This window comes from Chroicocephalus ridibundus, chromosome 7, assembly GCF_963924245.1.
Source record: "Chroicocephalus ridibundus chromosome 7, bChrRid1.1, whole genome shotgun sequence".
Classification (NCBI taxonomy): Eukaryota; Metazoa; Chordata; class Aves; order Charadriiformes; family Laridae; genus Chroicocephalus; species Chroicocephalus ridibundus.
The window spans coordinates 35619699-35646382 of record NC_086290.1 but is presented as its reverse complement, the minus strand read 5'-3'; positions in this window follow the sequence as shown (position 1 = coordinate 35646382).

Genomic DNA, 26684 nt, shown 5'->3' with positions numbered 1-26684 from the left:
TTTCATATAATCTAAGATTCTGACAGATAAGAAACCTCCCAAAATACAAAGTAGATTTTTAAACTCAGTAATTCCCCTGACATACAGACACTTTTGAGACTACTTCTCAAGATACTGTCAGTTTTCCTGATAAATCAAGCTTTTAAAGATGAGAGGTCAGAGATAGTTCACAAGATATGTCTCTACAACACACAAAACTTGGACAAGGATACAGCTAAGATGGAAAAAAGGTTCACGCATTTAAAAAAAGTAAATTGCTAGCAAATGCATAAAAAAGCAAAAACCTAACAAACAGTTCAAGTAATAATGTTTCCAGAGCTTTTGTTCAGTAGCTCGTCTCCTTTATCCAAATGAAGGCATGAAACGAAATTGCTGAAATTTTTAGTTTTTGCTTAGTTTTGTCACAGTTATATAGCCAATGCAATATAACTGATGAAGCAAAAAGCTTATGAAATTATTAGTTCATTTCAAATCATGTGTGACATACATGCCTTCTCGCTAATTTTTAAGTGCTTCATCACACCTGTATGAGTAGGTGGTTGTTTTAAATTGATGGTAGATTTCTGCCATGCATGCAACACACATCCCAGATGCATACAGAACATCACAACTTCAGAGGAGTACTTTGTGTTTACAGCAAACGATAGTCAAAGCATTTTTTCACTACCCAATGTATGAGTGGACAGAAAATTTTCATCCAAAGCCTTTTAGCCGTTATCATAAAAAGGCAGCTTTTGCAAGTGAAAAATTGCGTTCGCCTATTGAAACCCTATTTTTTACTCACTCTGCAGATAAAGGTCAAAGTTGAAATATATCTTGCCGTGTAATGGATATAATAAAAATGTGAAGTCATAAAAGAGAAAGTGATTACAACCACTGTAACAGATGCCCTGTTTACTCTGCAGATTGCATTACATCATGTAAAGCTAAGCTATGACACATGCCATTGCTACCTACAGCAGATAATAATTTTGACATCTCTTGGGAATGACATCTTCAAGAATATTATCATTAGGAACATCATGGAGACAAGATTGGTTGCTGATGTGAAAAAGCCCCTCAGAGTTAAATACAAAAATACTCTTTCTGTTACCATAAACATAGTTGATGAAAACAACTTACGGTGCAAATAAGCCAAAGGCTTATGGACAGTCTATTTTTGTAATTTGTTACAGGAGAAAAAGGACAACATCCTGATCTCAGTGAAAGGGAAACGCTAATGGAAAAACTACAAAAGGAAGTAGTACCGATGTGAAAGGGATGGATTATAGCACAGAGGAACAAAGCCTTAAGCAAATAAAGTCAAAAAAGAATTATCTGATTTCAAAGAAGTTGTAATGAGTTTAAACTACTAAAGTTGTATTATAGTGGAATACCTTTTTAAACCATTTGTATGTATATCTTTGGGTACAAATAATGGGATTTACCTATGTGTTTACATTCAGTCAACAAGGGAAAACTGAATGACTTCTTTATGCAGTTTTGTAGAATTGCAGAAGTCCTCAGTTACACAGAGCGACCATGCACACCAAGTCTTAGACGCACCACTAGCGCGAAGTTTTTAAACACATTCAAAGTGGGCTGAATGCCATTTCAACCTGAAAAAAATAAGTATCTGACTCATACACTGCATATGAGCTATTTATGGGTTTGGTGAACAGAGATGAGATCTGAAAAAAGATAATTCCATAGCACAGCTTGAGTAATTTCTTCTCTCCTCATTGGTTTTAACTTCGCACCGTTCACGCTTTGACCTCTTCACTGATCTGCCTGCTCTACGGCACAAACACAAAGCCAGTCAGTCAATCCTCATAACTAATCATATTGTCTGGAATTACTTGGGCAGTGGGAAAGTTCAGCAGTGAGCCATCCCCATAGTGTTTCCAGTAGATGCAAGCAGGAACTTAATGTTTGGATTCTGGTCCATTTACAAGATACTCGCTACAGCATTTAGCATTGCATACACAACTCTGATTTTTAAATAGGAAATAAAGTGTATTCACACACTAATACTCAACTTTTTCTTCTTGTTTACTCTCCATGGCTTCTCCCTGTCTCCCACCTAACCCTCCTCCACCACAAAATAAAAACCAACCAAACCAACAAAAAACAACAACAAATCCCCCAAAAGCCAAACAATCAACAGGAAAGGAAAGGGGGCACATATTTACAAAGGTGCAGAATGACTTTTAGTGGGGCTGGGGCAAAGACACTTGTTTTACTGCAAGCCCATCAGATTGCTCCAGTCAATTCAATAGTATTGTCTCAGGACTGAATTTTAACTCTTACTACTGATCACTACCTCCTAACTGATATTGTGCTACACTAGGTTAAAAAAAGCACAAATAAATATGAATTGCCTGCAGAAAATCAATTTCCTTAATTTCTCTCAGAGTATATCACAGCATTGCAGTGGGAAGCCCGTGATGCAGCAGGCTTCTGGCAGAACCTGTGGCCCCATGGAGAGAGAAGCCATGCTGGAGCAGGTTTGCTGGCAGGACTTGTGACCCCATGGGGGACCCACACTACAGCAGTCTGTTCCTGAAGGACTGCACCCTGTGGAAAGGACCCATGCTGGAGCAGTTTGTCAAGAATCATAGAATCATAAAATCTTCATGGTTGGAAAGGACCTTTGAGATCATTGAGTCCCACCATACACACACACAAAAACCCCCCTACAATCTCTGCCACTAGAGCATGCCCTGAAGTGCCAAATTTACATGTTTCTTAAACAGCTCTAGGGATGGTGACTCAACCACCTCCCTGGGCAGGCTGTTCCAGTGCCTGACCACTCTTTCAGTAAAGTAATTCTTCCTAATATCTAATCTAAACCTCCCCTGCCGCAACTTCAGACCATTTCCTCTGGTCCTGTCATTATTCACCAGGGAGAAGAGGCCAACCCCCACCTCTCTACAGCCTCCTTTCAGGTAGTTGTAGAGGGCCATGAGGTCTGCCCTCAGCCTCCTCTTTGCCAAACTAAACAAAGAATCATAGAATCTTCATGATTGGAAAGGACCTTTGAGATCATCGAGTCCAACCATACACACACAAAAAAACCCCAAAACAAAACCACATGCCTGGTTCCCTCAGACCGTGGGGAGGACCTACGCTGGAGAAGTTTGTGGAGAATTGTCTCCTGTAGGAGGGACCCCACACTGGAGCAGGGGAAGAGCAAGAAGAGTCCTCCCCCTGAGGAGGAAGGAGTGGCAGAGACAATGTGGGATGAACTGACTGCAACCCCCATTCCCCATCCCCTGCGCCACTGCCTGGTTGGAGGTAGAGAGAGGAACAGCGAGTAAAGTTAAGCCCAGGAAGAAGGAAGGGGTGGAGGGAAGGTGTTTTAAGATTTAGTTTTTATTTTCTCATTCTCCTACTCTAATTTGATTGGTAATAAATTAAATTAATTTTCCCTAAGTCGAGTCTGTTTTGCCTGTGATGGTAATTGGTGAATGACCTCTCCCTGTCCTCATCTCAACCCACAAGCCTTTTGTCATATTTTCTCTCCCCTGTCCAGTTGAGCACAGGGAGTGATAGAGCAGCTTTGATGGGCACCTTCCATCCAGACAGAGTAAATCAACCACACATATACAGATCAGTACAGTCTTGATGCTGTGGCAGAGTACAAAAATAGCCTTGAAGAAGCAACTGTTCTCTCCAGAGAACGAGACCTAGTTTGGGCCACTATTTTGATGCCTCTCAGACACTAGCTCCTAAGGCAAGTGGAGGGTTCCACTTACCCTCCAAAAGAAGGGTTTGTCCATCCCAAAATGACACACCTGACCCACTGTGTGCACATCCAGCATCCCACGAGGAGATGCCCACCAGCTGCCCTAGTCTATTCATAGGCTTAGGAGACTTCTTTAGGGCTTGTCTAAAGTCATAACATGACCTCCTTCACTAAAATAGTCTTATTACAGAATAGAAATCCAAAATAATTTCTTTTAATCAGAGGAATTGTTGGAGGCAGGGATACTGCACAGTCCTTTGCCAAAATGCATAGAGCATCTCAGAGCATTTTGTTTATTGAGGTCTGAATTGTTGCTGTACCCCCTGTGCCTCTTTGGGCCTCTACATTCTGGTCAGAAACAAACACTTCCCCTCTCCTCGCAGTACCCATCTGGTGGGCAGCACTTTACTAAGAGGTGGTCTAAGGGATTATTCCTTTTACTAACTTTACTTGCAGTTCATACAAGGAACTCCAGAATTTATTATTTTTTTTTTTTAAATAAATAACAGGTTAGGTTTGTGAATACAGAAAACTACTTTATACTGAAAATGAACAGCCATAAATGTTGTTAAGAACACAAGATGCCAGTGGTCCCTCTGGTCCTCTGCTCTAAGGAGGAATGCTACTTCAGGGAAGTCTGGTGGAAAATTATTTTTTAAAAACTCTCATGAAGGCCTGTTGGAAATCCAGCTCTGCTATGTTCATGGGAATCTCTTTCATTCACACGTTGCTTGACTTGCATAGCAATCCAGTGGTACACGATTTCCCCCTACAGAAACCACACTCTTTCCTAACAGACCGTGTTTATTCACATTCTCAAAGATGTCATTATTTTTATTCTACCTTTCTACCAGCCCAGAAATCAGACTCAGCCTGTAGTTCCCCACAGAGCCTCTTTTGTGAGAAGCAAGTGACAGGGAATTACGCTGGCAACCTGCCAGTCCTCCAACGTTGTGGCTGTTTGCAATGGTCAGGTAAAAGCCTTGGCCAGCCGCTCTGCAATTTCATATTTGAGTTTCTCTAGGGTGAATACCACCTGACCTGGTGGGTGACTTACTGACAGCTAATACATCTGTTTGGTCCAATGCTTTCTGTATATTTACACAAGCTCATCTGACCCTACCCTATTTACTAGAAAGAACGGCTCAGGCACAGAAACCTCCCCAATGCCTTCAACAGTGAAGAGCAATGAAAGGAATCAACTGAACCTCCCTGCTACGGCTTTATAATTCCTAGCGTCCCTCCTTACAGTTTGGTCATTAAGTGGTCCCATTTATGCCCTACCTGACTTCCTGCTTTTGATTTAGGAACCTTTGACTAGAAGCTTGAGCACCCTTTGTAAGGTGCTCTTCAAATTTTTAGTACTCTATTTCCTGTCTACGTTTGACCTGCTGTGATTTATGGGCTTTCTAGTTCTTATTTGGACAAGCTTTGTACTGTTTAAAGAAACTTTTTAAGTCTGCCCCTATGATAGCCTCCTTGTAGTCATGCTCCCAGGAGCTGGATCACTTTGATGGCTTTTTTGTTTTGCTTTTTCCCTTTTTCCACTTTTTTAAATGTAGCTGTTTACCTGGGCTCCTAATAGAACACATTTGAACACTACAGGCTATTTACAGGCATCTTGCTTTTCAGACTACTAGTAGATTTATTTTACTAATTGCTTTTTTAAAAAAAAAAAAATAGTAGTTCCACTTCTTTACAGTGAGTATTTGCATGCTGGGTTTATTCACAGCTTCCTTTCTCCCACTGCAACGTGAAACTTCATTGTTTTGTGAACACTGCTAAGGAGGGGTACTTCACCTTGAATTATGTGTGTGAATCACTTAAGACAAAATTCAGAATGGCTTTTTTTTTTTTTTTAGGCTTTAACATTACCATTCAGTCCTTTACAGTGTCCAAAAATTTCATCTCTACATCTCACCCTGGTGAAGCATTGACCTAGTCTGTACATGTGTAGATGAAATCTGTTACTATCACCAACTGTCCTAAATTCAAAACTTCTGATTTCACTTCATATTCCCTGTCATTGCTATGGTCCTGAATGAGAGGTTGCAGTACAATCCTAATTATTTTTTTTAGTTAATTTTTATTGTTTGAGTGGGCAGAAATCCTGTGCAAGGCCTTTGCAGTGCCTCTCTGTTTCTGCACTTTTCATGCTGTGACACTCTCCAGCCGGTACATATTATTCTCTCATCCCTGCAAAGCTAGTAGCCTGGCAACTCTGTACCCCATTGATCACTATCCCATTGATCATCCTCTCTCTCACGTATCTGAGATGTGTATCATACCCGGCTGTCATCTGACAGCCAGCACTCCTCCTCTCTACCACAATTTTTAGGCATTGAACACTTGCACAGAAGCACTTGCAGGTTCCACCATTCCGCTGCTGTTTAGTAATGCACGTCAGTTAACTCAAGGCTCTTCTCCATTACCGGTACTTTGGTTTTTGTCCCCTCCTCATCCCCCTGCCCTTCTTAGCCTTTTCAAAATCAAACTGAGCATCAGCCAGATCCACCCTGTAGGTCATATCAGCGAAAGCTACGTGCTCCTCCCTGCACGTTGGTTTCCTTGGTATCTAGTTAAAGCATTCATCTATGGGTTTGCCCTCTAGAACATCCCTCACAGAAAAACGTATCTTTACCAACACAGCAGTCATCAGCTCTTCCTACACCTCCTAGTAACTTCTGTAGGGTCTGCTACCTTTACGCTTGCCAGGCAAGTTAGCCTGTGGCCCTCTCAGATACCAGCTATGCACATAAGAATCAAATTTACCACCACCAGCAGCTCTTGTCCTTGAAAGTCTCCCCTGTTGCAGGAACACACTCAGTGCAAGACAACACTCTTGAGAAAGTGGTGTCCCCTGATACTCTGTGGACACCTTTGATTCTCCTCACTGCTTCAGGCAAGCCACTCTCACCACAAGAGAACATGCATGTTTTCTCAACACTAGGAGCCTCTTGCATTGCATACACACACTCACAAAACGCACCCAGGTAGGTATTTGCACACCCTGCATGTTGCACAGCCCTCAGCTCTCACTCTCTTGGCTGGGCCTATGGCATCAGCAGCAGAAAGGTGCTTGGGTTTTGAAAACTTATAGGTTCACTTCTTCAGTCAAATGATGTGCTCCTTACCCTAAGATACCCTGGTAGCTAGGTAAATCTAGCAGCAATAGGTACACCTGTGCAGGGAGAAAAACCTCAGAGTACAGAGAAAAACAAAAACCAAAGCAGCAAGCTGACCCAAGGATCCCTGCATTGCCAGTAGGGATCCCTGGCAGCCTCTCTGCTGTCCCCCAACGTTACAGCCCTGGTCACTCAGAGACAGCCTTCTTGCCCTCTCCTGCATCTGGGCAAGCCCCACACTCTGAATGCACCCCCTTCAGCCATGCATGAGGAGTGGCCTCCAAGGGGACACTCACTCTTGTCTGCCCAGGTCGCACATTGGTTTCCTAAACGCATGGTAAGGGGAAAGAAGTTACACACTTTCCATCTATAAGGTTGACTACTAGTGTACCTGATGAGTTTGCAGAGTCTTACTGTGGATGCACAATGGGGAGAAGAGAAGTGTCAATACTAGAGTTCAGCTGGTGTTACAGCGCTCTACTAAACCAACACAGCTAACTTTCTTTTTTCAGCTGTAGTCAGGTAAACCACCCTCCCTCAGAAGGAGCTTAAGAGATACTGACCAAAGCAGAGATGACAGCAGAGATGCCTTACTTCAACTGCAGTAAAACCAGAGTACAGCACTCAATAGAGCACTTGGATTCCTTTTGTGCTTGGGTATTTAATGCAAGTTTTTAAGACCAGATTCTTTGACTCAATGCTTTCTATTTAGGTCTTATTTAAGACTAATCATCATCTTTGCCTTTTTTCAACAGCATGGCATTTTTTACTCACATTTTTCATCATAGAGTATAACCCACAAACTGAGTATCTTTTTATGATTATTTTAACATCTTAAAAACACTGAAAGAAATGGCATGCACTACATATAAACAAACATCATTAGCATTTACTTTCAAGTATGCCACTGACAGCAAAAGTAGTATTCTCATCTTCTCTTTTTTTTTTTCCTCCAGACTCTTACTTCATACTTTGTAACTATTAGAACGTAAAAATAGATTTAATGCATCTGCAGGCTTACCAGCATTGCTAGTACTAGAACTGCTTTCACCATCACTCTTCCTGGATCTTGTACCTCAATCATCATTATACAGGCTTTGTTGTTTCAATATTGTCTTTTGTGCACTACGTTTGTAAAGCCTTATTAAAGTTTAATGAAGACATGAAATTGGATAATATTTGCATGTAAAATAAATCTGTAGTCTAAGCAATGCAAAGTATCTATAATCATCAAAACAAATCATTCAGCACAAGAGACAATAAAAAGAGAATGGAAACCAGGGGAGGAGAATTTATACAGAATCTCTTCCTAGAAATCAACTACCAAAGTTTCACTAGCCATAATAATTTAACATACAAAGCTTTATTTATCCAATAGAATTGCCATTTACATAATCTATTGTTTTCGACCTTAAAACCCCCTAATATCTGTAAGACTCAAATGCAGTGAGTGCTTGTCCTAATTTTTAATTCTTTCTAAGAATACAACTGCAGAATATATCAGTAATGGATAAGCTATGATGTATGTGAGCTAAGTGGCAGATGGAAGATTCCTTTACTGAAATTCTACACATATTATGGGATAACAGGAAGGAAAGAATCAGTTCCAATATACCTCTAAAAATTTAAAACGGTAATGAAAATAGAGAACAAGGTACATATTCTTTGCTCCTGTCCTATCTGCAGGAGATCTAAGCAATTTAAGACATAATTTATTCTAAGATCAAAGTTGTCCTAGTTCAAGTCTCTCCGCTGGCAGAAATGATTTTACACTAGCAAATTATTTTACTGGTTTTGTAGCGATTCTCAGGAGATGTGTTTTTATGTTCTCTCAATACAGTAGGTGATTACTGGAGACCAGTGAAATATTTTGGCTGAGTCAAAGCTATATCAGAAGTCTGCTTCTCCTTGAACATAGGTAAAACACCACTTCTTGTTCTTAACCATTATAAACATAAATGATACTTCCAGTAGCTAAGGAAGGAGAGGACAGCATGTCCCCAATGAATTGCCACTAGAATTGAGCCAATGCTGCAAAATATTATCTATGAATATTCATTTGAATTTTAAAGCACATTTTCAAAACACATTTGCTTTGACTTCAATTTTGCATCTCTTTTGTGCTTGCTTTTGGCCTGTTCTACTAAACTAATTACTAGCAGAAATGTTTGCTGAAGCTGTGTATTTTAAGAAAATACCACAAAATATTTACAGAAAGTGCCCTTTGAATTTATAGGTTTGGTTATAGCCAGTGGCAATCTGATTCTTGAGGTTAATTTAGATGTGTCAATGGAGAAGAAAACAGCAGGTAACCGACATCCTTAAATTCCTACTATTAAAATCAGCAAGGAACCATTCATGAGTCATAGTGACTTAATTGCATAGATACAGTAAATTATTTTGGATTGTAAGTACTTCAGAACATACAAATGGTCCAAAAATGTACTGAAAAGTAAAGACGATGCAACCTTTGTCACTCCAGTAGTTATGCACAAGGCTTTACCACATTCCTGCTGCTGGAACTGCTGCGGGAATGGCAGCTTCTGCCACATCTAAACAGACACTTTGCTACTGGCAACATTTTCCAATTCATTCCCCACCAAAATCAGCTTTCATCTTAAACTTTCACATTAACGCAATTTAAGAAAACACACTAGCATGTAACCTGTACGTCTTGAAATTATTTAGAAGAGCTCAACACGCCACCTTGAAACAAGAGGGTAAATCCACCCTCTCTTATAAAATGGGGTATATTCTGCGTCCTAGAAACATAAGTTGTAAATTGCTGACATGGTTGTGAAGCCTGGGATTTCAACTCAGCATATTACAACTATTAACATCATTTGGGTTTTTGACCTGGAGTATGCGCAACAGACTTACTTTTCTAAGCTGGGCTGCTTTTGAATGCTTACTGGTTGGACGAGGGAACATATCCAGTGATGTACCCATTGGACTTCACCAGGCCCATGTTCCCTCTCATTCTCTGACAAGCATTTACACCACAACTCTCTCCAGCCAACCCCAAATACCCTCATGACTGGACCTAGGTTAAAAAAAGGCATACCTTCCTCTCTCCTCCTCTCTCCAAAAGTATATGCTATAAAGTCATTACGGTAATCAAAAATATATGTGCTTTATATATGCGCCTATGAGAATGCACGGTAGATAGCCATTCCAGCAGAGCACATAGTCTCTTCCCTGCTTAGGAAGGTGCCTTGCTAACATACCTCTTATCAGCAGTATTAGATGCTTCAAACTACTGTTTCTGCTGCAGCCATGAAATGTCTTGACCTGGCAACATGACTACTGTCAGAGCAGGAGAGCAAAGTAATACAACTTTTTCGGAGAGGGTCAGGTTTTCAGAGAGACAACCTTGTACACTGTAAGCTCTAAGTAAGATTTTCACCAAAAACCACCCCCTCACCCCCACCAAGTTAAAGCATACCAATATAAGTTTGCACTGGAGTATCCATGAAATGAAAGTGAAGAACTGACCTTCAAATAGTCAAATAGTCTTTGATCAACACAAAGCAGCACGAGAAATGGGCACTTGCAATGTATCAAGGATGGGGAGTTATATTCACCTCCTTGAAACTATATGACTTTGTGACTGAGCAGCTTTTAAGAAACAGCAGAAAGACTCTCTCCAGAAAAACATACAAAGCTGTAAGGAAATGGTTAGAAAAATAATAAAAACATGTTTGCCTTAATTATTTCTGAGGTTAAAAAGGTCAGAAATTTGAAATATTGAGGGACGTTTAGCTGAAAAGTTCATCAAGCAGAAGGAAAAAAGTTCTGCTATGCCTGTATGCAGGAGCATGTAACACTAAAGAAAAATCATGAAGCAAATAACGAACCTTCTTAGGACTATATATATGAGATTACTTCTACTTTTCAAGTTACGGCACTTCAGTTTTTGGCTTCTCTTGTCTAAAGCTATTTTATGACTCTAAGTGGAAATTTATATTTTTATTGGGATGGTTACACAAGCAAAAAATTAAATTCTCTTTACCTTTGGCAAATAAGCCTCAAAGGAACTCTTCAAAATCTTAAGTATTTCTGCCTACCAAAAGGTTGTGACAAACAACATTGTGAACAGAGTAACTAAAAAAGTAATAAAGATAATTCAAATAAACAACCATATTTCATAAAGATGTCTTAAACGTTTTCAGTTTTTGAACGCTGAAAAAATATAGCTACAGATTTCCACAAAAAAAGAACAAAAGTAGTCTATACTTCCACTGGTGTTTAAGCACATGAGAAAACATTTAAGCCATACCATTCTGATTTCATTTTTTTAAGAAATAAAGTGTATCCTACCAAAAACACAGTACGAGTGGCTGAAAGAGTTAAGAATATTTTTGGTAAGTTCCCAGTTTTCAACAGAAATGCATCTCCCTGTGTGCAAAGGTTAGCGGTGGAAGGGCAGATTTTAGCATGATGAGGACCAGGCAGCTTTGTCCTTCTCCAAGTACATTGCTGGTAGCCCGGCCAACACGTGCTTCCTGCAGACACGCTCCACAGGCGAGGCTGGACCCCAGGCCACGTGCCCTCTCAGCCTGCCAAAAGTTTTCCCACCAGCCAGGCCACACAGTCATGTCAGGACTCCAGAGCAAACTGTGGCCTGGTCAACAATTTCCTTATTGTAAGTAGGATCGGATGGCATCCTCTGACTGCAGAGAATCTTACTGGGCTGCTAAGATACAGTATTCATTTCCAACGACCCAACTTATAACGGATAGTATTGTTCTTTTTCTATATTCCAAAATGTATATGAAAAAACTATGGTTCAGCTTTAAGATTTCTTAAAATTTCAATTAGTCATACTACATATATTTCATAGCTTCTTCTAAGAAAGCATTTTTTAAATAATTACTTTATTAATAGGAAATTATTCCTCCATTTCCTGTGATGTAACTTAGTTTAAAAAAAAAATTAAGAGAGTAATAATTGATCTAAAACTAACTTCTCGAACTTTAATTTTATATGATCTGAGGTTAATAGGCTTTACGTCTTTGAAGTGATTTGCTTTACCTGCCTATTTTAACATAGTGCAGAGTACTGATGGATTTAATTTAAACCTTTTTCAGCTTAGGTTTCCTCTGACACAATGGCACCTAAACACATCAGTTCAGCATGACCTGCCAGAGCAGAAACGAGCTCTCATGCTGTGCTCGAGTGACACAGCAAGGGAGAGACCCGGGAAGATGGAAGGCTGTTATGGGAACCTGTGATCCACATCCAAATGAGTGGAGACTTCTTCTTTGGCTGAGAAACGTCATCCATTAGGAAAAAAAGATACAGAAGTATTTTGGGTCATAGAGGTTTTCATTCAACCAGATACCTCTCAAAATTACAAAACCTGGTTACCCTTCAAGGAACGAAAAGCTTAGGCCACAGCTTAGCCCAGATTATTTGACGTGACTTTTGAACTCATACTAATACCCTGTTTCTCATGAGGCATCACAAAGCACAGGGCATACACAGGAAACAGAGGACAGCTCTGCACTTCATAATGCAAGAGATTTACCATCCAGTTTTCCTGCCTCTCTGACTCTCTCCACATCCCTTATGCAAATATTTTCACCCAGGTACCTAAAAACAGGCATGTGAACCCATTCAGAGAAAAGAAGAAAAAAAAAAAAGACTTAGTGGGTTTTTTTGCTTTCAAGACCACTTGGCATCCTTTTTCGTTCTCAGAAAAGCTGAGCATCTGAAGTATACACAATCTGGAACTTGTGTTTCTGAAGAAGGGTAGATGGACACACATATTTCAGAGCTCTTTTGAATCCAAGCGCATAAAATAATAATATATAATGAAAAGTATCAACCATGGGTCTGCTGTGAAAACCATTAAAAAGGATTTTAAAATCTAAATTTTAAAGTTCCTTGTGTTATAACTGAAGTTCATTCACTCCTGTCCTTTCAACTAGCCTGGACAATTTCAAGAACCTTATCTCTCCAAGCATAAGTCAGCTATATACATTTCCTTAGTCACATGTCAAACATTTGTTTCTGGTTCATGAAAACTTTGATCTGGTTCTTCTGATCCAAGTTATTCTGGAGGAAAACTAGACTTGAGTTCCTATATGTAAATATTTTCCTATAGAATAATATATAAGAATATATATTTAATGTTTACTTTAAATAAGCAGGTCTAATGCTGATGAGCTTCTGGTAAGCTAGAAAGAAACTTTCCCACCCACCAGCTTTCTGATGCAGTCTCAGCACCAAAACAGAAAGGATGGACACAAGGTTCATTTTAAAGGTGTTCAGTGCTTTTAGGGAAATATCTTCTCAGAACTGTAGTATGAAGGCAGGGACACCATTCCCCCAGGAGTATCAGAAATGGGCATGAAAAGGGTGGAAAACAGGCTTGGGTCCTAACATCTAGAACCGTGAAGTCATGAGAAAGAAACAACTGTGAGGAGACATCAGGTCTTCCCCAGCTGCCCTCAGCTCACAGTCAAGGGCCACATGCTGTTTTATGGGCGTTGCAAGGACCAGGTCAGCAGTGTGAACTGCTGGAAGGAAGAGATTATGAGCAGTACGATCTACATGAAATACGGTATAGCTGCACAAGCTCCCAGGTACAGATATGAAGTTATATGCTACTCGTGGCACTGTCACAGAGTCTTTTTTTTTTCCAGTGCTGGGGTTGAGGACAGGAGGTTATGACAGAATTTTTGAGAAACTAAAAGGACCAAACACTCCTCAGTCTGAAGGAGTTCACTTGTTTCATATCTTGTTTAGTTAGTGATCTATTTTGTCCTTTGAATTAGGGAAATTTTAAAAGACTTTTTGGGCAATCTGTGGCTAGAGATAGTAAATAGGGTAATGTTCTACACCATTTGTTTCTAATTTCTTCTTGTTTAGGAGTCTCTCATTATTGAAGAAATGAAGACTGATCCAGCTGAGGTAAGATTAGATGTCAAGAGAGAATCTAGAGCTGTTGGTAGTGATTACATGCTTTCTTTAATTAGCAACTGCCCAGGTAATATAATAGAAGCAATTAATAATAGGGGTTAAGCTGTTATCTTTCTGTTTGAACTGAAACTCTTTTCCAGGGTAGCTTCTCTTACAAATGAATGGCCCGATTACCCAAGTTTTAAAGAAGCACAGCTATATCCACCATTTCACTTGAGTAGCAGGACTAGAAATATAGGGAAGAAACCTACTGAACATTCTTAAGGCGTGCTGAAGTACAGCTCTACGTATCCACATACAGCTTACAGATATTTCTTTTTCTGATCCACAGAGTTTTTCAGTTCTCCAACAAACTTAATTGTAGTTGAGAGCAGCTATACCCTTGAGACTTTAATATTCTTTTTTTTTCTTGCACAAAGTTCCCCAAAATAGATCTATTAACCATCACTCAAGGACATTTTGAGTGTTGTCATTTCCATCTTGGACTCCAACAAACATTTTAAACATTAGTGTGATAAACATTTCAAATTTTTATTATAATTCTGTACTCCACATAAAAACCTTTTGAATACATTATTGAATATCTAAAAGACTTAACTATCTATAACAAATGGGGGTGGACATGCCATCAGGCATTAAAAATAACATTTGACCCAACTCAAAAGAATTAGATACGTTACAATGAGGAAATAGAAGTTTACAAAGATATCTCCAGAAACCGAAAAATTCACAAGTGGTCTACAAACAAAACGATGATAATACGGACTTTTGTAACATCTCCTGTTCACCTGCCATTTCTAATTTCACAACCAAAAATAACCACTAGTTGAGTAAATACACACAATGCTTTAGTAAATAGTTTTGTTCAAGTAGTTCTATTTTGCTTTCAGAAGTCCTTTAGAGCTATAACATTAAAACAATCAAGAAAACCAACAACTTCATACAGAAAAAGGAGACTTGAAAGAAGAATTTACGCTTATTAAATAAGAAGCTAAACGAATAGCTTGTTGTTTTCTAAGCATGCACAATAGTACTGAAAACTGCCGTGGAAATTTACTTCAAGGTGAATGAACACTCAACAACTTCCAACTGCGAGAGAGATAAGGGGTTGGGGGGCACAGGGGAGACCTTTTGCTTGCTTTCTGGAGTAGTCCATTTATACGGGGAGTCACGTAAGACTTGCAGAAGGCTCATTTTGCAAAGATATTCAAGATTTCAAGAACTAGAGTTTACATTTGGATTTGTTGTCTTGATCTATAAAAGGAAGTTATTGTTTACATACTGTATAATGCCAACTGTAGAGCTGCCTGACTATTGAGATTTCTGACTGTTTACAGGATCTAGTATGTCGACAGTGAGGTGGGACAATTGGTCCCAGAAAACAATTATAAAGCTTAAAGTCTGGAATAAACAGAATGATGTAGGTAACAAAGACACTGGTCTTCCATTCTATTTTTGCAAAACAATAAAACTGAGCTCAAATCACGAAAGTAAATGTTGTGACAACAAACTAAACCAGAATGCTAAATCATAGTAAATCAATGTAGAAATTACAATATAAAGACAAACAACCCCCTAGCCTACTGAATATTTAAAATGAGCATCCTCAAGTATTGACATATTCCTTAAATATAGCTAACTTGTCACAGCCTTTTCTTAGCAACATATGGAAAATTCTCTTCCTTTCTTTCCTGCTAAAATTAAAGCGCCCACCACAGGAGGAGAGAACAGAGAATCACTGTGCAGCCCACGCTGAAACAGCAACTGTCTGGGCAAGGTACTCCATGAAGAGATAGGAAGTAAATTATTTACTTGCCGGAGCAAGCCCTTCTGGGAGATGAAGTCACATGCACACAAGGAAGATGGAGAAAAATATAAATTAGGTCAAATATATTTCAAGTATTTCTTACTGACAGAAAAATACTGACAAGTCGGAGCAACTCGTTCTGGATGTCATATCCAAGCATGTTCAAGAGCAGGAAGTTATTGGAAGTGGTCAACATGGATTTACCAAGGGTAAATCATGCTTGACCAATCTCTTAGTCGTCTATGATGTTATAACTGGTTGGCTAGATGAGTGCAGAGCAGCAGATGTCATCTACCTTGACTTCAGCAAGGCTTTTGACACTGTCTCTTATAACATCCTCCTTAGGAAACCGAGGAAGTGTGGACTAGACAAGGGGACAGTGAGGTGGATTGAGAGCTCGCTGTGTGACAGGACTCAGAGGGTTGTGATTAACAGAGCAGGGTCGAGTTGGAGGCCTGTAACCAGTGGTGTCCCCCAGGGGTCAATACTTGGACCAGTATTGCTTAACGTATTCATCAACGACCTGGACGAGGGGACAGAGTGTATCCTCAGCAAGTTCGCTGATGATACCAAACTGGGAGGGGTGGCTGACACTCCAGAGGTCCGTGCTGCCATCCAGCGTGACCTAGACAGGCTGGAGAGCTGGGCAGAGAACCTAATCAGGTTCAACAAGGACAAGTGTAGAGTCCTGCACCTGGGGAGGAAGAATGTCAGGCACTAGTATAGGTTAGGGGTGGACCTGCTGGGAAGCAGCTCTGAGGAGAAGGACCTGGGGGTCCTGGTAGACAGTAAATTATCCATGACCAAGCAATGTGCCCTTGCTGCCAAAAAGGCCAGTGGAATCCTGGGCTGCATAGGGAAGAGTGTGGCCAGCAGGTCAAGGGAGGTCATTCTCCCCCTCTACTCTGCACTGGTGAGGCCACAACTGGAATACTGCGTCCAGTTTTGGGCTCCCCAGTTCAAGAGGGACAGGGAACTGCTGGAGAGGGTCCAGCGAAGGGCAACTAAGGTGATTGAGGGACTGGAGCATCTGCCTTATGAGGAAAGGCTGAGAGAGCTGGGACTCTTTAGCCTGGAGAAGAGAAGGCTGAGGGGAGACCTTATTAACGTTTAAAAGTATCTAAAGGATGGGTTTAAGGAGGATGGAGCCAGACTCTTTTCAGTGGTTCCCAGGAACAGGACAAGGGGTAACGGGCACAAGCTGGAACATAGGAAGTTCTGATCAAATATGAGAAAAAACTTCTTTACGGTGAGGGTGACAGAGCGCTGAAACAGGCTGCCCAGGGAGGTTGTGGAGTCCCCTTCTGTGGAGACTTCCAAGACCCGCCTGGATGCAGTCCTGAGTAATGTGCTCTGGGCAATCCTACTTTAGCAGGGGAGTTGGACTAGATGATCTCTAGAGGTCCCTTCCAACTCTGAAAATTCCGTGATTCCGTGAAGTCTTGAGATCGGTCAGGACATCAGATATTGTACAATACCAATTGCTCCTGAGTGTATGCTTAAGTTAGAAGATATACCAATTATTAGTATCCAGTACCAATAGCTCACCCATGCGGCAGTGGTGGGTCTTGGGTACGGTTTCTGTCAGGTGAATGCAGAATTTCCCTTTCAGAGTTTTTTTCTGATTCCATTTAATCCTTAACGTCTAATAATAAAAAAATGCATTGAGGGCACAGGAGTAAACCCATAACATACAGTAGTATTCAACCAAGAGGTTGTTCCCTTGGAGATACATAAATGTACTTTTCCTTAACAAGGAGTGAAGCTAATTCTTAGAGATAGTATTGTCAGGGACAAAACTCCCAGAGGACAAGTGGAAGTTTGATGAGTTTAAGCTTTTGGTTAAAATTGCGCTCAGACAAATGCCAAAGGCAATTACTACGCCAATTTATATCCATTATGCTGAATGGTGTGTAAAATTTCTGAGATTCAGCTATAGGAATATATATATATATATAAACCAAAACCAACAAATCAATGAAAAATTCCTCAGATAACCATGGATGGAAAACAAAAAGAAACCGTGAAGATTTTTAATCACTTTTTTTTAAATATATAATTCTACAAACCAAACATATAGACAAAAAATTACTATGAATGAAAAGGCTGAATATTGTCAACCGCAATAATCACAAAATTTTAGTGTACATTCTGGTATACGAATGTGTAAACATTTGGAAATTTAAAAAACACAGTAAAGATGGAAAAAAGGTGGCAGGGGATTGGGAGAACTGCATATTTCCTTTCAGATGTACTTCCTTGCAGACAGACATTATAATTGAGTCTTCAGTTCACCTAGGTTTAGGAAAAGTTACTGCAAATAAACTGGAGTTTTCCCATGATTTGCCATCTAGTGTAGATGAGAGAGTGTGTGCGTGCACGAGTGTACACATGCACAACTGTCTAACTGAAACCAGCTTTCCTGCATACTGTAGACTTTTGTTTTTAAGGCAGTAGTTGGAATGCATAATATAGTGATGATAACAGAAAAGCATCACCACATCTTCAAGACCTCCACAACAGGATGCTGCTACAGGTTATTTTACATAATTTCTAATTACAACAAGATGCTCTACAGTTTTCTTGCAGATGTTTTAAGCACCATATGAACTACCATAGATCCCAGAAGCTTCAACTTGGCCATGAATTCTGTGGTGCTCTCCCTTGAACAACTGCAAATAGACCATCCCCTGTCATTCTGGTAATAAATTATTATTCTTGAGAAGGACTTTAAACTTTTTTTTATTCCATTTCTAATACATAAGAATCAAAGATAGGTCCCACGTACCTTCCCAATTCTACCTTAGTTTACCTGAGCATAGTCAGATATGATCTCAGACGACACAAAATCGTGAAAAGAAAAACTGAATCTACATTCTGCAATAGAAAACTGCATACATCAGCAGGACTCCAGGTTAAATAACAATATCCTAACCATACAAGATTAGTAGAGAGAATAAAATTATCTACCTTAACAAATAAAAGTGTTTTCTACTCCCTGCTTGGCACTCTTTTCAAATACCAATAAAGATCAAAAACCATAGGTGTGGATAATCCATTACCATTGGAAAGCAGCACAGCTTTAGCACGCAGAAACTCTTCAGTTCTCATTGGCCATTGTTTAAAAAAAATAAATAAATCTTTCCAAGTGGATTCACATCTACATAGAAAGTACTTTCTACACCACTTGTGTCTGGTTTGTCTTATTCATATACCGCAAATAATTTATCGTAGTAAGACCTCCCTCTGCATCAAAAATATATGCAACTATCAGGCCTTGTAAATCTTCCAAGTTCAGCTACTTTTCCTTACAGACTTTCTAGAAGCTAATATATTTTAAAATATAACACGATAATTTTGAAATTCCAGAATTTATTTCTACCTCTTGGCTTATATCCCCTGCTTCCAACAGCATTGTAAACCAAACAACCTCACCAGGAAGCAATGCCTTGCACCTGCTTAAATTTTTAATGCAAATAATAATGTTCATTTATGTGATATTATTCATCAGAAACAGAGCACATTTTTCCCCTATGGTTAGAAATACAGATTCGCAAATACTCACAGTGAAGAATGAAAGATATTAGAGACAACTCAATCAGCTCAGAGGTTTTACTTGTGAGATTAAGTCGATATGTTGTGAATACAAAAGAAAACTACCAATAAGTAATAAGGAAATGAAAACACCCCACTAGCAGATGAAATTATGGAAGTAATTTTTTTTTTTCAGCAGGAAAAGGGAGGGTACTCGCATTGTCTGACTCTGCAGACACAGTTGTCTAAGCAACTGCAGAGAGCCATATCAATATCAGAGTGAGATACTTCTCCAAAGTTGATTCAAAATACGTAACTTGCCAGCACACTTATTTTGCCCTCACAATTTAGGCTGACTGCTAAAGTGCAGTTTATGCATAGAATAAGTTATTTCTGCTTTGAATTACACTTCCGATTCTCCCTCTTTACTGACTGTACTGCATACAGGACCCAGGGAGACTAAGACTCCCCGCTACTCCATTTTTTCTTGGCCACAGCATGGGTAAAATGTGCATCTGCAATAGAAAACTCTTTCCAATGATTCATTTTTCATTTTCTCTAATAGGAACATATACATAAAAATAATAACAAAAAGGGCAACACAACAAAATACTACGAAGATGATACAATTATCACCTTGGGGATAGGAGAAAGAATGAGCCAGACACGACAGATGTGAGTTGCATCACTTAGTGCCTGGCTGCCAGGCTCCTGGATACTAAAATGGTGAAAGAAGCCTAATAGAATATGACTGGGAAGGTAACATAAAGCAGACATGAACCTCTGATTGATGGTTAGCTGAAACACTAAATTCAGACTTCAGAAAGGATGAAGAATATTTAATTCTTCATTAAAATGGTGCTGAAAGAACAGTGTCAAACTCAATTCACAGTTAGCATTTTAGCTAATTGCAGTCACACATCTAAAATTACTACAACTGTGGGGGGAAAATTGAAATTAAATTTGTGTAGGGAAGCATGGTAGTTAAACAGTGATTAGCAAGGAAAATTATGTGGCTTCTGGGAAGTACTGAAAGCATTGATCCCAAATAACTTACCACTCATGGATAAAAGACTATGCACATTTCATAGTTCTGTAGAGTATTACTTTGTCTTCAGTGAGAGAGGAGGCCCTTAAGATACCACAGTAAGACCCACACATGCTGCTATAATAAGCAGATTACAAAGAGTGAATGCAACAGAAGCTTGAGGCATTCCTGAATCAGAGTACACATTTACGTGAAATTATGAAGAGCGACTCTTATTACCTCTGTTGAGACAAGTGAAATCTTATTTTCCTCTTCAGATGGCAGTGGCTGTGTCTACATGGGCAGACAGTGCAGTACAGTAGAAGCAGAACTGCAGAGAAAAACACTAGGTACTTAGGACTCAATACTGACCTCGCATACATTTTGAGATACTACTCCAAATTCTCTACTCAATACAACTGACGAATGGTCATTAGTGGCTGGATGCACAAGATGAACTCATGGAACAGATCTCTTACTTTGATCCTATTTGGACCTCAGTCCAGGTCAGAAGCAAGTCTTCCAATTGCCTCCTCTTACTGTGCTTCAGTTTACCCTGCAAACAGCCATGGGACATACAAAGTGGATTCCTATCAAGTTAAACTAATCATTCAGTCTAGGTGGGTATCCGATGAGCCCCAAACACCAATAGATCCCCAGTTTACAGGAGCAGATAAGAGCTAACGACTGAAACATTTACTTAAGCTGGATGCTCACTACCAACTACCTTGCTATCAAGATCTACTGCTCCCATTGGGCCATGCTACTTGGTTAACATGGTCACAGTCAATGTGTCTGCCTTAGGCAAGTGCTACTTTCTCTAAATAGCATTAAGAGTTATAACAGAAAAGATGAAATCAAGAGCAATAAAAACTGAACTGCAGACATCAAGCAACCCTTACTGTTTCTGGATGAAAAGCTGTTTCTGCACAACCCGTTCTGATGTTTAAAACACCACAATGCAACATGCAAGAAAGACACAGCCTGTGGAGAAGAATGTGGACATGATTAACTATTTTATTCTTTCTTTTTTTACTTAAAAAAAAAACCCAAACTTTTTTAGTTAATGATTTCTGGGGTAGAAAGCAGACATTTTTCAGCTGCACTGTTTAATTGCAGAACCAAGTTGATGGCAAAGGTTTTAAAGGGAAAACATAATTAGCACTGATTCCAAAGGCAAATAACTTCTCTTTCCCTCCCACCAAGTAGGCAATAGCTTTAAAGCTATATTTAGCCTTTAATAAAGCCATTTCCCAATCTGAATTTTATAGTTAAAAAACCACCAATGACATTAAAGTTAGGAAATAATATGTTATTGAACACAAGCTAAAAATCTGGTTGTATCTAACAAGGTTCCTCTAAGATATGTTCAATTGTCTTTTCACAGTGGCCAGTCCCATTGTTCAGGTTCCTTCCTGACTGCCATTCATCTTTTCCAAAACTGTGCTAAAATGTGCAGGAAAAGAGAGACCACCCTAAAATCATGCAAATGGCACCTGAGTGCTTTTAAACAAAATTTCTACTATTAAGCTTCTACTCCCACTTGAGTAATAGGAATAAAGCCCTCTTCTCACTTTTGAGTAATAGGAATAAAGCAAACAAAGAGAACCCCCATTTTTGAAGCAAGAGTTGTGTCATGTAATCATATTCTAGTGTCAGAAACTTAATTAGCATTGATGTTGGGCGAAACAGCTGTCATCAGGTCCTCTGTCCCAATGTCACCGAGTAAGCAGTGGAGCAAAAGGTCTTCCTTAGATGACACAGCAACACCGTAATTACTATCAGCTACAATTTTTAAGTTGTGTATGGTTTTCCAAGCCAAAGTGGTGAAATCTAAGGACTAAAACCACTGACTACTTGGAATCAAGTTTTTTCTGAAAACGTAAGAACTTACATGGTTATGGAATTTAGTTACTTCAGTACATCCACCCTAATTCTTCCTCTGCTTAAGTCTTCAAGAAAATGTATGGGTATTTGAATATCCACAAGGAGTATATTGATAAAAGGAGTATATCAATACAAATGAGAAGCTTTTGATAGTGAAACCAAATCATTATAAAGCACAAAAATCAATATTCTTCAGTTCTTTTACTATCCTTCAGTTCTATTCACATCCTGATGCTATTAAAATGGTAGCAAAGAATTACCTTTGCCAGCTGATAAAATACATAGCATGACAGTCATGGATCTTAAGAAACACTTGCTGGGAAAAGTGAATCCTTCAGGGGACTGTTTGCTTTCCTTCCTTTCAGTAAAATGCAGGAACAGAGACACTTAACTTCTGTTCTGTTTGTTTTGGGGTTTTTTGGTGTTGTTTTTTTTCAAGTGTTACTGGTTAATTCTTGGCAAACAGTTCAAGTACATTTTCAGCGACATTCTGAAGTTAAGTGAAAATTTCAGGCATCTGTAAATTAGAAACCTCAATTCCCTCGACACACATTTCAACACCAAAATATTTACTGCATGTTGTTTTTAAATAACTTTAAAACTTCTTTTTTTCCATTATATATGAAGAAGACTGCACAAAAGCTGCCTGTTTTTCCTTTAATTACCTTTGTAACTGGAAGAATACAGAATGCAGAATGATGCAAGCTCATGGAAAGATCTCCCTGAGATTACGCAGTGTCTTGCATTGTTACTCACTGAGAACTTCAAAGTTTTTACTTTCGAGGTAAATGTACCAGTTTTACTAAAAAAAGATGCTACAGTTCCCAGTCCCCCGACACCTTGCAACAATAACTGGACTGAGCAAATTAAGCTTGACCACCACTGAGCAAAGATGTGCAGCTTTTAATTAGATAGCATGGGGGTGATGGCTACAGACCTTCTGGATAGATCATGTTTATCATGCCATTCAGCCTTTAGAATATTGAACGATTTTGTGAAACAGAACAGGGTCTAAAATCACCTTACAATTATAAAAAGTATTTTATCCTAAAGGTTCCTATAGTATTTTAGGGACTTCACAGGGAAAGTAAGTAATCATCTGAAAGAAGAGAACCCGTGGACTCATCAAAATGCAAATAAAAAATGAGAAGAAGGTACAAAGTAAGGCAGTTCTGCTTCCACATTTCCTGAAACCATACCAGATGGCCCAATGCTTGCCTTTCATTAACTAGTGTGCTGGGATAAAGCTGTGTTAATTAAATCACTAAACTACCACTAATTCTCTGTTATTTACTAATTCAACAAATTTAATTTTTTTTGTTTCGTTCAATACAGCAAATTCTAATTAAGCCTTGTAAAGTTGAAAGGATCAATAATTAAATAAAATAGATGAATAATGATATGTAGTTGTCCGTTATAACATTAGCAACAAAATACAAGTTCAAGGCACAAACTAGCTTACATGGAAGGAACTTTTTGCACTAAAAAGACCCCACAGAACAAAAATATTCAAGGAAGAACTTTATAATATACTTGCTAGAGCATTAGAAATGCTGCCAACACACTAATCGAGATGTAGGCTGTTTACCACCGAGCTGTGCAGTTTTTCCCTGAGACAACCTCACAAATGGTACTGTCTTTTCAGAACCTGATTTTCTGGCCCCACAAATTACAGAGCTTCAACTTCCCCGTATCAGCCAGAGGTAAACACATAGTACTCCAAGCTATAAAGAGCAGATCTCATCTCTGCTCAGGTTGCCTTCCCCACAAAGTCAAAGTCTTGTCAGGAAAGTAGCTGGAGTGCCAGGCGCTCTTGTTACCCTTTCCTCCCACATGGCCTTTTGGGGAAGACAGCCAGCTGAGTAAGCCAGAACAAGCCACCAACTGTCCTAATTGTTCCCAGCAGGACCAGCAATTCAGAGTCTTATCTAAACGTTTCCCTTCATTTCGTTCACTGCTTGCAACAAGCAATCCTGGGAGTGCAGAACATTACTTATTAGGAGCTGTTCGTTCACTCAGCTATAGTCAAGTCAAGAAGTCCTTTATCTGATGTGCTAAAATTTGAGAACCAGCAAAAAATCAGTCCATAAAATAATCAAATCTGTTGTTCTTGCCATGCAAGGCCTTGGGCAACCTTCTGGGTCCCTGATGAGGAGGTACACCAGCACTAGGACAACAAAGTCCCAGCCCAGCAGGCACACAAAACCCTGGAGGCTACAGAATGAGGAGCAGGAAGGAGAGGACTGTTCCTATTCCAGAAGGGCTAATTCACTTTGCTTGAAGAGTAACACAGCGTAGCTCAGGGTGCACGTTTAAGGCACGTATTAGCATTCCTCAAGCAAGCAAGCAAAAACCTTCTTCTAGTTGGAGTGCCAGCCTACTACATAGCATATTAAAATATCTCACAAAAATATTTGCAAATTCACAAGAAATACTGGGAAATTTTTCATCATTCTGTACTTACTTTTGAAGGAAGAGAATTATGCAGGAAATTGACACTTCAAGGAAAAAAAAACCCAAAGAGTATAAAAAGAATTATAACAATTACAACTGACACTTAGTGTTTGCATTCCAGCTCCATCCATAGCCAGTACCCTTTCTGTACTCCCACTTGCATGGGAAAACATCACTAAAATGGCTTTAAGACTGACAAATACATGAAATCATCATAGACCAAAACAAATTTACCATCAGTACAAGAGAAGCTTCTGTCAGGAGACAGAAAATATTGTTAAGGAAAGAAGCTTACTGAAGAACCTATTTTTCTAAAAGACTGGACTGTACTGGAGACTGTTGAGTGAACAGTGGGAATAGTAACCCAGGGTTAATTACCAATGTTTCTCTAGAGAAGAGATACTATTAGCAGCACAGAGAATGGATAACTGCTTCCTTAGGTAACAGCTGCGGTACTAATACTCTTAAAAGTTTGGCAAACAAGGCTCTGTCAAATATTCATGCCAAATGCTCAGCTGTGTGCATGACAGGTGTAACTAACCTGTCCAGTTTTTAATTCTTTCCATATTTATATTTATGAATCTTAATTGTGTAGTCTCTTGATACACTCACCCATGAATTAAGCCAGTGCCAAAGAACTAGAAGCTGGACTTGCTCATTTGCATCTAAATAATGGATTATTATTTGCCTCCTAAGAATGTTGAGAATCTAGGAGATGTATTTCCTCAGTTTTGTTACTGTGGCTTTTCTTTAAAAGATATATATGTATAGGACACGTTATCACCATTTTTCTTCTGAAGCATTAGTGAAAGACAACGCAAGAGCAAGCATCTGAATTACATAAAGGGATGATTTCTTTGGTCGGTTTCCCAAGTGACCGGTTCAAGCATTTGAGTTGTGAGAGAAACCTCCGAGGACCAGACACCGCTGATGCAGATGGGCAGACTGCTGAACCTGTGGTGTGCCCATCCCTCGGACAAAGCACGTGGTATTTCCTCCTCCTACTTCTAAAACTCTGCTTAGAAAGCACAGTTCTAAACTCCAGGTGCAGACTGAGAAATGACTCAATCCCTAATCTCACCCCTGTTGCCTTTGAGGGCAACACATCAGCCTGTCTTCCCCTCCCAAGGCTGACCAAGTCCAGTTTCTATGACAGCCCCTTCCCGCCCCCAGGAACACTGAGGCTGAGGGGGACAGTTGGGCTCGCTGTCACCAGAACTCACAGAATGACATAAAAGTTACTTTTTGGCTGTGTGCTAGGCAGATATGAACACTGAAGAGCATCCATTCTCAGAGTTGATGCATAAATCTCCTTTAACACATTGATTCTTTGAGAAAAATGAGGAGGCAAATACACCACAAAATATGAACCCTGACAACTTTTATATTGGCTTTAACAGAGAAATACAAGTTGTAGCCATTTCTAATTATATAAACTAGCGTTTCTCAGGCAGTTTTTTTCCATATTTACCCAACTAAGCATCAAGTCTTCATCAGAAGTTGACTTTTTTTCCTGCTTATTAATTTCTTTTTAGAAAAGATTGCTTAACAAATTCATACAAGCAAAGTAAAATTTCAGTGGTAAAAATTTCATTCGTTGTCAGATACCTCCTCTTTTAAGAGAAGACAGCTGATCTATCAGACAGTATGTACACATGATATACATGTGTATAGACACATATAAATTAGGGAACCTCAACCGCAGCTCACATTCCACAGAGCACCCAAAGCAAGAGCAATTTAATGTGCAACTATTCTATCAGCTAACTAACAATAATGAAATAACCTGACATACATTGCATTCTGACTGGTGACATTTTTGTTCTGCTTTTCCTCTGGAAAAATTACTAGCCTGGATGCGTTCCTCTCTTGGGAACAAATTGTGGAAGGAGGTGAAGTGTGTATAATTATACTTTCTTCCAATTGTTTGTGATGCTGTACCTCTATTAACTAAGGAGCTTAGGAAGGTCACAGTCTTCAAGGGATTATGCTCTACTGAATATTGAATAGAAGGTCTAAAATATTCCTCACCTGTACCAATGCCTCAGAAGTAAAGCTTAAAACATTTCAAGACTTATTTTTGAAAGCAGGGTTTCTTTGTGGGTTGTTGGGTGGTTGTGTTTCCCCCCACCCCCGTTCATCTTTGAGATTTTCTTTGTGCAAGAAAAAGAGGACTGTATTTGATGTATTTATTTC